The 7,887-nt window shown below is 33.9% G+C and overlaps 1 protein-coding gene across 2 annotated transcripts in view; it reads left to right on the top strand.

The window, feature by feature from the left end:
* LOC117118247 (neurocalcin homolog) overlaps positions 1 to 7,887 on the top strand; it is a 67,565-nt gene that overhangs the window by 38,510 nt on the left and 21,168 nt on the right. The window contains exon 1 of one of the 2 annotated variants that reach the window (XM_033262777.1): positions 1,285 to 1,422. The exons of the other annotated variant lie outside the window; for it this stretch is intronic. The gene's annotated coding sequence lies outside the window, so the exon portion shown is untranslated. Of the gene's footprint in view, positions 1 to 1,284; positions 1,423 to 7,887 lie in introns of those variants that run through there. 2 annotated transcript variants of the gene reach the window in all.

Raw genomic sequence — 7,887 nt, 5'->3', positions numbered from 1 at the left:
CGGCCACCTGCTGTTTAATTGTTTACTGGCTTTAGGCTGGATTAAGAAGTTAACTTATGGCGAGATCTTTCTGCTCATCCACTAAAATTATCTCGCCATAGTTGGATATGAACGGGGCTACTAGAGTCTCAAGCCTGGCTTGACTCACTGCGGATGAAATTTCAAGCCAGGCTCGAAATTCTGGGTCGGTCACACTACTTGAATTTTGATAGAGCGCCGCCACAATCAAAATACCAGCCCCGCGCCGATCTTTACTTCCTTGGAGTCAAATACGAACACATGCTGATCAATTCTATGCTTTTTATTATTTCAATTTTACAACGAATTTGAGATCGCGTTCGAAATGCACCCGACTTCGTTAATCTAGGCCTAGGCTCGGATGTAATTGCGATGCTAGTTTTTGGATTGATAAGTGCATTTATAAATGACAACTGATGATTGCATCTTATTATAATACACACATGAAGAACTTGCTGGTTTTTTATTCAAGAACTTCTAAACGCAGCGGCGTCATCGACTGTGATTGGTCGACAGCCGACAAGGAAATATCAATCCCGGTCACGGCAGGGTCAATCCAGTGTCAATCTGGGTGCTGAGCCAGGATCGAGATAGGTAGATTGAGATCGAGGTCACGCCAGGCGTGAGTCGATCCAGGTGCGGTCACGTTACGAAAATCAAGACAGGCTTGAGACTCTAGTGTGACCGTAGCCTGAGACACAACATACTTTGGCTTGGTGCAAGAAAAAATTTGGTAATTGTAAGTTTTTTCAGGTATCAGCTTCCTCTACCAAACCCAAATATAGGTTGAGTTTGGAGGTCAGCTTTATTATACCCATGGAGGTATAAATACAGACCTAGATAGATAATTATAAATTAATGTACGGTCCTTGAGAACTACCACCTCATTTGGTACCCATGTGTAATCCTTCCCATATTTGAAGGTATATTTTTGTCTATTGCAATATAATTAGGATTAGGTTAATAATATCCAATTTTAAGACTTTTTAGGGAATTACGCCTTTTGTCCATCACCCCCCCCCAAATACACATCTGAATTACATTCACCATTTTAGTTTGATTCATATTTAATCTAATTAATTACAATATATTAAAGGTATGACATATAGTGTGACTGTTAATATAGCTTATAATGTATTGATCATTGTGGAACATATTTTATGCAAGCTTATCCCTGTGAACTCTGTAGTATTAAGCCTTGGTTGCTTCCTCTTATTTCATCGAGGGTCAAAGGGATGAAAATTGATTTAGAATTTGTCTGCAAAGAAGACACCATAGCACAGTATATCACTTCTAGTAACATAATTTATCAGGATAGGATTTCAGCCATTAATGCTGTAATAAACTATATGGATTATTTGCTCCTTGTGACTGAGAACACTGTACTATCAGCAGATACAAAAGGTACAGGTGAGATGTGCTTTTGCTGTAAATGCGGACATGAAATTGTTTAACTTGATGTGAAGGTAGAATAATATATAAAACAGTCAGACAAGTTGCATTGAATTATATAGACTGTAAATGTAACGTATATATATTTATCTATTTGTTTATATTGTGTTTTCGGTGGTATGCAGCAAACCTAATGAATATTAACTGTATATATATATATATATATATATAGATTAAAAGGCAAAATACTGAAAAACAACAATGCTGTGGGAAACAATGGCTGGATCTCAGTAGAGATACAAAAATGATAAGCAACAGCTAAAAAGTAAACGTAAGTAAACAGCCAAAAATAGAACCAGAGCTTTCGGACAACACTAGTAGCTGTCTCTTATACACATCTAGATGTGTATAAGAGACAGTATATATATAGATATGTGTGTATATATGTGTGTACATATATTAATTTTACTGTGCGGATAGTGGCTATAGTCGTTTTGGTTTGCTGTGTGCGTCTAAAGTTGTTTACTTAATTAAAGCAAATAATTATTTGAAGTTAATAATGTTTGAATTCTATACAACCTAAGACATTGGTCTAGAATTTTAATTGAAGATGGCTTACTGGTGTACAAACAACATTCCAAACTTTTTGGGTAAAATTTGAATTTACAATTTGTAGCTTAATCATTGTGATTTACGGTATGTTCATTTATTTGCAAAGAAATAGTTTTCTGATTAATATTTTAATAACTGCTTACTAAAAAATACCATATAAAGCAATCCAAATATGTTTTAGCTGAACAATGACAGTTTCGGCGAGACATTTTTTTATACCTTGTTTAGCAAACCTGCCGACTGAAAATATTGATGATTTCAAATGAAAATAAAATTTCATTTTTGGCCAGTTAGCGCACACACGCCGCCACAAAAAAGTGGAAATTTCAGAAAAAAATACAAGATTTTCTTGTGATGTTTTTATTACGCCCTTCGCTGCCTTAAATCTCCAAAGAAAAGATATGTATTTAACCATCCTATTTCACATTCACCAATAAAACTTTATGTTTATTTTCTCCTTTGTCTGGATGATTTTGGCAAAACTATTTGCTAAATAAGAAAACAAAATTTTATTTTTATTTTTATTCCGCCTTCCTTCGATAATCTTTAAAAAAATAAGTATGTGAAACAAGGAATAAAACAAGTCTCGCCTTATCGTTTATATGTTATTCCTACTTGTTTGTGAATGATGTTTTATCATGTTGCTTTCAACTAACGTGCTTTTTTTGCAATATTTCCAATTTCAGCTAAATATCTACTGCCATTAATATACATGATATAATGATATATCTTTGAATAAATTCATCTGGTTTCATAAGTATTTTTTGTGTCATTTTCTTCTATTTAACCAGTGAAATAAATGTTACCAACCTTCAACGTTTCAGATGCACTTTGGCTCTCTTTTCTCAAGCATTGATTCTAATGCAGGACAGCTATATGGGGTGCAGGTCTAAGACCAAGAAAACTAACCTACCGACTGAGGGCGTACTACACTGCGTATATAGCGGTGTTGCCCATCATTAGAATCAATACTTGAGAAAGGATAGCCGAAGTGCATCTGAAACGTTTCAGGTTGGTAACATTTATTTTACTGGTTTAAATAAAAGATAATTACCCAAAAAATGTAATGATATATTTCTGAATGGAAAAGCTAAGGCTGAAATTCACACATTCGTCTAAAAGTTTAAATTTTTTAGCGTTTCCAACAAATATACACACTGAAAACAAGTCATTCTTGTTTTCAACTGGTTTAAGAGAGTATTCACTTCCAATTGTACATTTTAATAATGATGACACATCCCACACCATCATCAGCACATGCATCAGAATTACTATTCATAAATTGAGTAATGTTGTGTTACTAACTGCAATGTTGTGTTGCTAACTGCAGAATGCACACACATATAGTGAAGAATGCATTATTTGTGAGGCCTCACCACAAAATGAGTCTCATGGTTAGAATATCAAAGATTGAATTTATATTATATTTGGGTAGATCACATTATAAGCTTTAATTTGGTCTTTGAATGGCTTTACTAAGATATGTAGATCCAGAGATATGAGCATTTAAATATTATGTGTAAGAGAACCACATTTTGAGAAAATCGGCCTCCAAGACTAACCTGTACAAACAATAGGACTAGAATTACAGAATATGTTCAGAGAACACTGTTTTAGTAAGAAAATTCACTTAAAAAGTATACAATCATTAAATATAAATATCAAGTTATTCAAAAACATTAAAATCAAAATTGTGTAAAATTTTGACTTTGACCTATTTTGGTGATTATCTCAAAATGATTTCACCAACGATGCGTCTCATTTCGTGGTGAGACCTCACATTTATGCTATTTAGGCTAGTGTTTTTTGTATTGTTCTTTTGAGAGAAAAAAATACACCAAGAGTACCGGTGAGTGATGATTCTAGTGTAGATATGTCCAATCTAGAACTAGACGAAATAGGGTTTAAAGACCCAATCAGACTACTGGGCTCAGACGGGTTTCCCGCAAATACTAGTGACCAGCAGCAACTGATGAAAGAGTTGGCTGCAGAAGATGAGATTTTAGCGAGCGCGGCTCGTACGATGACGACAACAACTGGGGAAAAAGCTCCGAAATGGAGTAGGCCTAGGCCTAATAAAATACAGAAGGAGCATGAAAAGTCGAAGTTTGCAAGGATAGGCCTAGTAGTAGTTAATCTTTCTATTTTATTTTGATTCTATCACTTTAGTAGCACTGCAGCAGCATTATCAAATGCAGTTTGGCCTTTCTACTCATTTTTATGTCCACCTCTACCTTATGCAGTAGGCTAGGCCTAGGCTGGACAAGATAACAAGGTGATTGCTTTATAAAGCAATATTGTAAAATATTTCGAACAAAGTGAAAAATAATTACCTTCAGGAGCATTATTTATTCGGGCCTTCAGACAATTTTGGAAGGAAATAATGTTCCCATCAAGTCCATACTTTCAACTATTAACAATACCCCAAAACAATAATCGTAAATTTGAACATTAGTGCCATCAACATTACAGAGCTTGGGATGCTGAATCACATGATTTTGAAAGAGCAGGACTCTTGATGAGAACTATGTGGTTGTCAAAAGTTTAGAAAAGACTAGTGGCATGATTAGGGAAAGATTATTGTATGGTCAGAAAAAAATTAATTGTGTGGTTTGGAGTCAATGGCTGTGTTGTTGGGATAAGAACTAGATGGTGTGGTTCGGAATTTGTGGTGACACTAACAGGGGTTAGACTGAAAATTGCTCTTTCCTAGAAGAAGTGTGATGTAAGCAATATCCTAAAGTATAATTATATTGCAGTTGAGGTTTCACACCTTTATGATTGCACTCCTATCAGTTCCAAATTGCTGTGCTGGACTGCAGGCATACAATTTCAGAGTACTGTGAACTCCTTAATTTGATACAATCTTCAAAATTTATGACATCATATTGTTTATCTAGGATTTATACATCCTTTACTTTACTAGGGAAGACAGGAAAAGCTGTAAAAAATCCATGAATGTGCTGTTTGTTAAGTAATCACTAAGCATGTGCATTACTATGTGTACGAATGATTTCTTAGTAGTACCAAGTAGTACGCGCAGTGACCTTCTTCACACAGTTCGTCGCGATACCTGGTGATACAGAGATAAATATATTGATTGTGGTTATTAGGTAGGCCTAATGTCCTGGTAGACATTTGTTTAATAGATTAAAATGTATTGTAAACTACATTATGAATTATTTCAATGTTGCCTTATTTTTTTAATTCTTTTATAAGTTAATCACCTTGTTTCTCATAACCATTGCCTTTCTAGGCCATGCCTAGGACAGTTTAGGCTTCATTCGTATTAGCAAGCGGAGCGAGATTTGTTAGGTTCGCTGTGTGCGTTCATAGCTTGGCCTAGCAATGATGTATTCCATCGCGATATACTGTAGTAAATCACCCCAGCTTTGAGGTTTTTTGCAAACTAGACGCAAAAAATCGAAGGCACTATATTGATGCGATCAGTTGGGAATATAGAAAATTCAGTGCAAGTAAAAGTAATGACGTCACCACTGACTTTCAGTACAGTTCTCTATTCCAAATATTCTGCCTCTATTCTGAGTTACTTATCCAAGCCTTTGTACCACCACACCAGATCATTAAGTCCAGGCCCCTTTCTGCTAATTTACCATTAATTAATAAGATCAAATGATGTCAACCATCTACGACTTAGATGTGGGATAATAATGTTAGATGCGGTAAGATCATGTTTAAACTAGAGAAATAGTATTGCAAGTAAATAGCTTTAGTCTATGTAAAATCATTTGTTAGTGTAGCGTTTACAAAAAAAAAGAATTTTTGGAAAGAATTTCTGTTTGGCTATACTCATCTCGTACAACATCACAATCAATTATACCCTTGTTATGCTTCCAGCTCTGTGGAAGCTTGTGTAAATATTTGACAAAGGAAATATTGATGCCTGGCATCATATTGCAGCTATACTAGCCAAATATTGCATCCTTAGAATTAACATACAACTGTGGGCAACGCATCTGACGCAACATTGCGAACCTGCTCATGATTTGTATAGACACAGCTACTGTAGGTGTATTGTTATAGGCAGTGCAACTAAACTTTTCTGTATCGATTACTTACTAGAGATGCATTTCTTCGTGCAATATTCTGAATTTTTAATATGAATTTGAACATTGCATTTAATTAGTTTTATATCTGTAAAGGTTGGTAATGGTCTGCTTATGAATCATGATCCTAGTACTCATGGTTATTGAACATTATTTGTTTAGTATCTATGGTCTGGTTAATGTCTTGTGATTGTACGCCATGCCTTTTAGTGACTCTATTATTCATGGGATTAAAGTACCCAATTAAAACGGTTGATAATTAAAGTATAGCAATCTCCAAGCAAACTCATACAAACCATGTGATTCTATATTTGATTGATCATCAGTAGAAATGATTGATGATCAAATAAATGATTGAAATATAAAAGGATAATCTAATAAATATTTAATTTGATATCTGCATTTTGTATGATTAGTTTTAAATTTTTGAACAGCTTATTAGCTTTAAATTAATATGTATATTTATATATACAAAACCAAACAAATACGCCATTATTGTGGTAATGGTGTGTATATATATATATATATATATATATATATATATATATATATATATACATACATATATACATACATATATGGTGTGGTCAAGCAAAATCAGTCGCTTGTCAAAAATTCGGATTTTGAGATAGTACTATGTTGTTATTAAGTAATGTATTCTCTTTACAATGGTGAAAAAAATTTTACAATCTGATTTTTCGTTATAAAGTTATAGAAGTTTAAAGATACCTACGTTTGGGAGAAACCGTAAACATTTTTTCGATAAATTCATGTTCGAAGGTTACCGACGCGCGGAGACGTTCCATGTTCCCTGGGCATAGCTGAATACCCAACCTAGCAACAGAGAGATAGTGTTATACAGCATTCTTGGCCCAAGTATAATACATTTTTCTAACAACACTCAGATTTTCCTTTTTAACCCAAAACAGGTTTGAAAGTTGTTTTAGTTTGAATTCAGCTGAAAACATTGGTGATGCATTTGTATGCCGATCAGCGATGCTCGATAGGCAGTCTACACTAAGCTAAAACCTAGGCCTAACAAAGGTAAAGGTTTTGAAATTACAAAATATTGTCGAATCTTTGTTCACTGATTTGTTGGTATTTATAAAATGAATGAAAACTGTACAAAAATAAGGACAACTAGGCCTAGCTTTGCTCCAATGAATGTTTCGTAACTGTCCACATGCTCAGTATTACGTCATATGAGTGACCAATCACAAACATTATTTCGGTATTGTAGTCAAGGAAGAACAGATCATTTATACTATTTAAAATGTTGTAATTGGTTAGATTGAAGTTGTCTCATGACAATTGACCAATGACGTGAAAAATTATAAAATTCCCTTTACATTGGTACCAAATATGGAGCAGTTCGCTTTCAAAATGGAGACGTGCATAGCATCGGAAACATACAACTAAACAGCTAAAAATAGACCAAGTTTTTGACATTTTACAGTGAGATACCCTCCGTAAATTGCATAAAAATGTTCTTTTACCGTTGAAAATTGAAATAAAATTATTATTGCAATCTGAAAATCAATAGTATTTTGATGTGCTTTTAAAGCTTACATTTAATAATTTGTAAGAATCTGCTATTGCTATTTCTTATACCTCTTCTGAGTTTGATGTTAATTTTTATGTTTTTCTGTTTATATTCATCAATAATTATTGCTGAAGTAAATTAAAACAAAATGTCAATAGAGGCTCATACCAATATAATGAATGCAAAATCAATTATTTTCATATTCATTCAGTTGTGCCTGGGGCCAAATAATGGGTTGAAGTATCAAGTTAGGCT

The sequence above is a fragment of the Anneissia japonica genome, unplaced genomic scaffold (assembly GCF_011630105.1).
Source record: "Anneissia japonica isolate Jap-2015-1 unplaced genomic scaffold, ASM1163010v1 scaffold288059_len961885_cov194, whole genome shotgun sequence".
Classification (NCBI taxonomy): domain Eukaryota; kingdom Metazoa; phylum Echinodermata; class Crinoidea; order Comatulida; family Comatulidae; genus Anneissia; species Anneissia japonica.
This window is presented reverse-complemented; position numbering and strand designations above follow the sequence as displayed.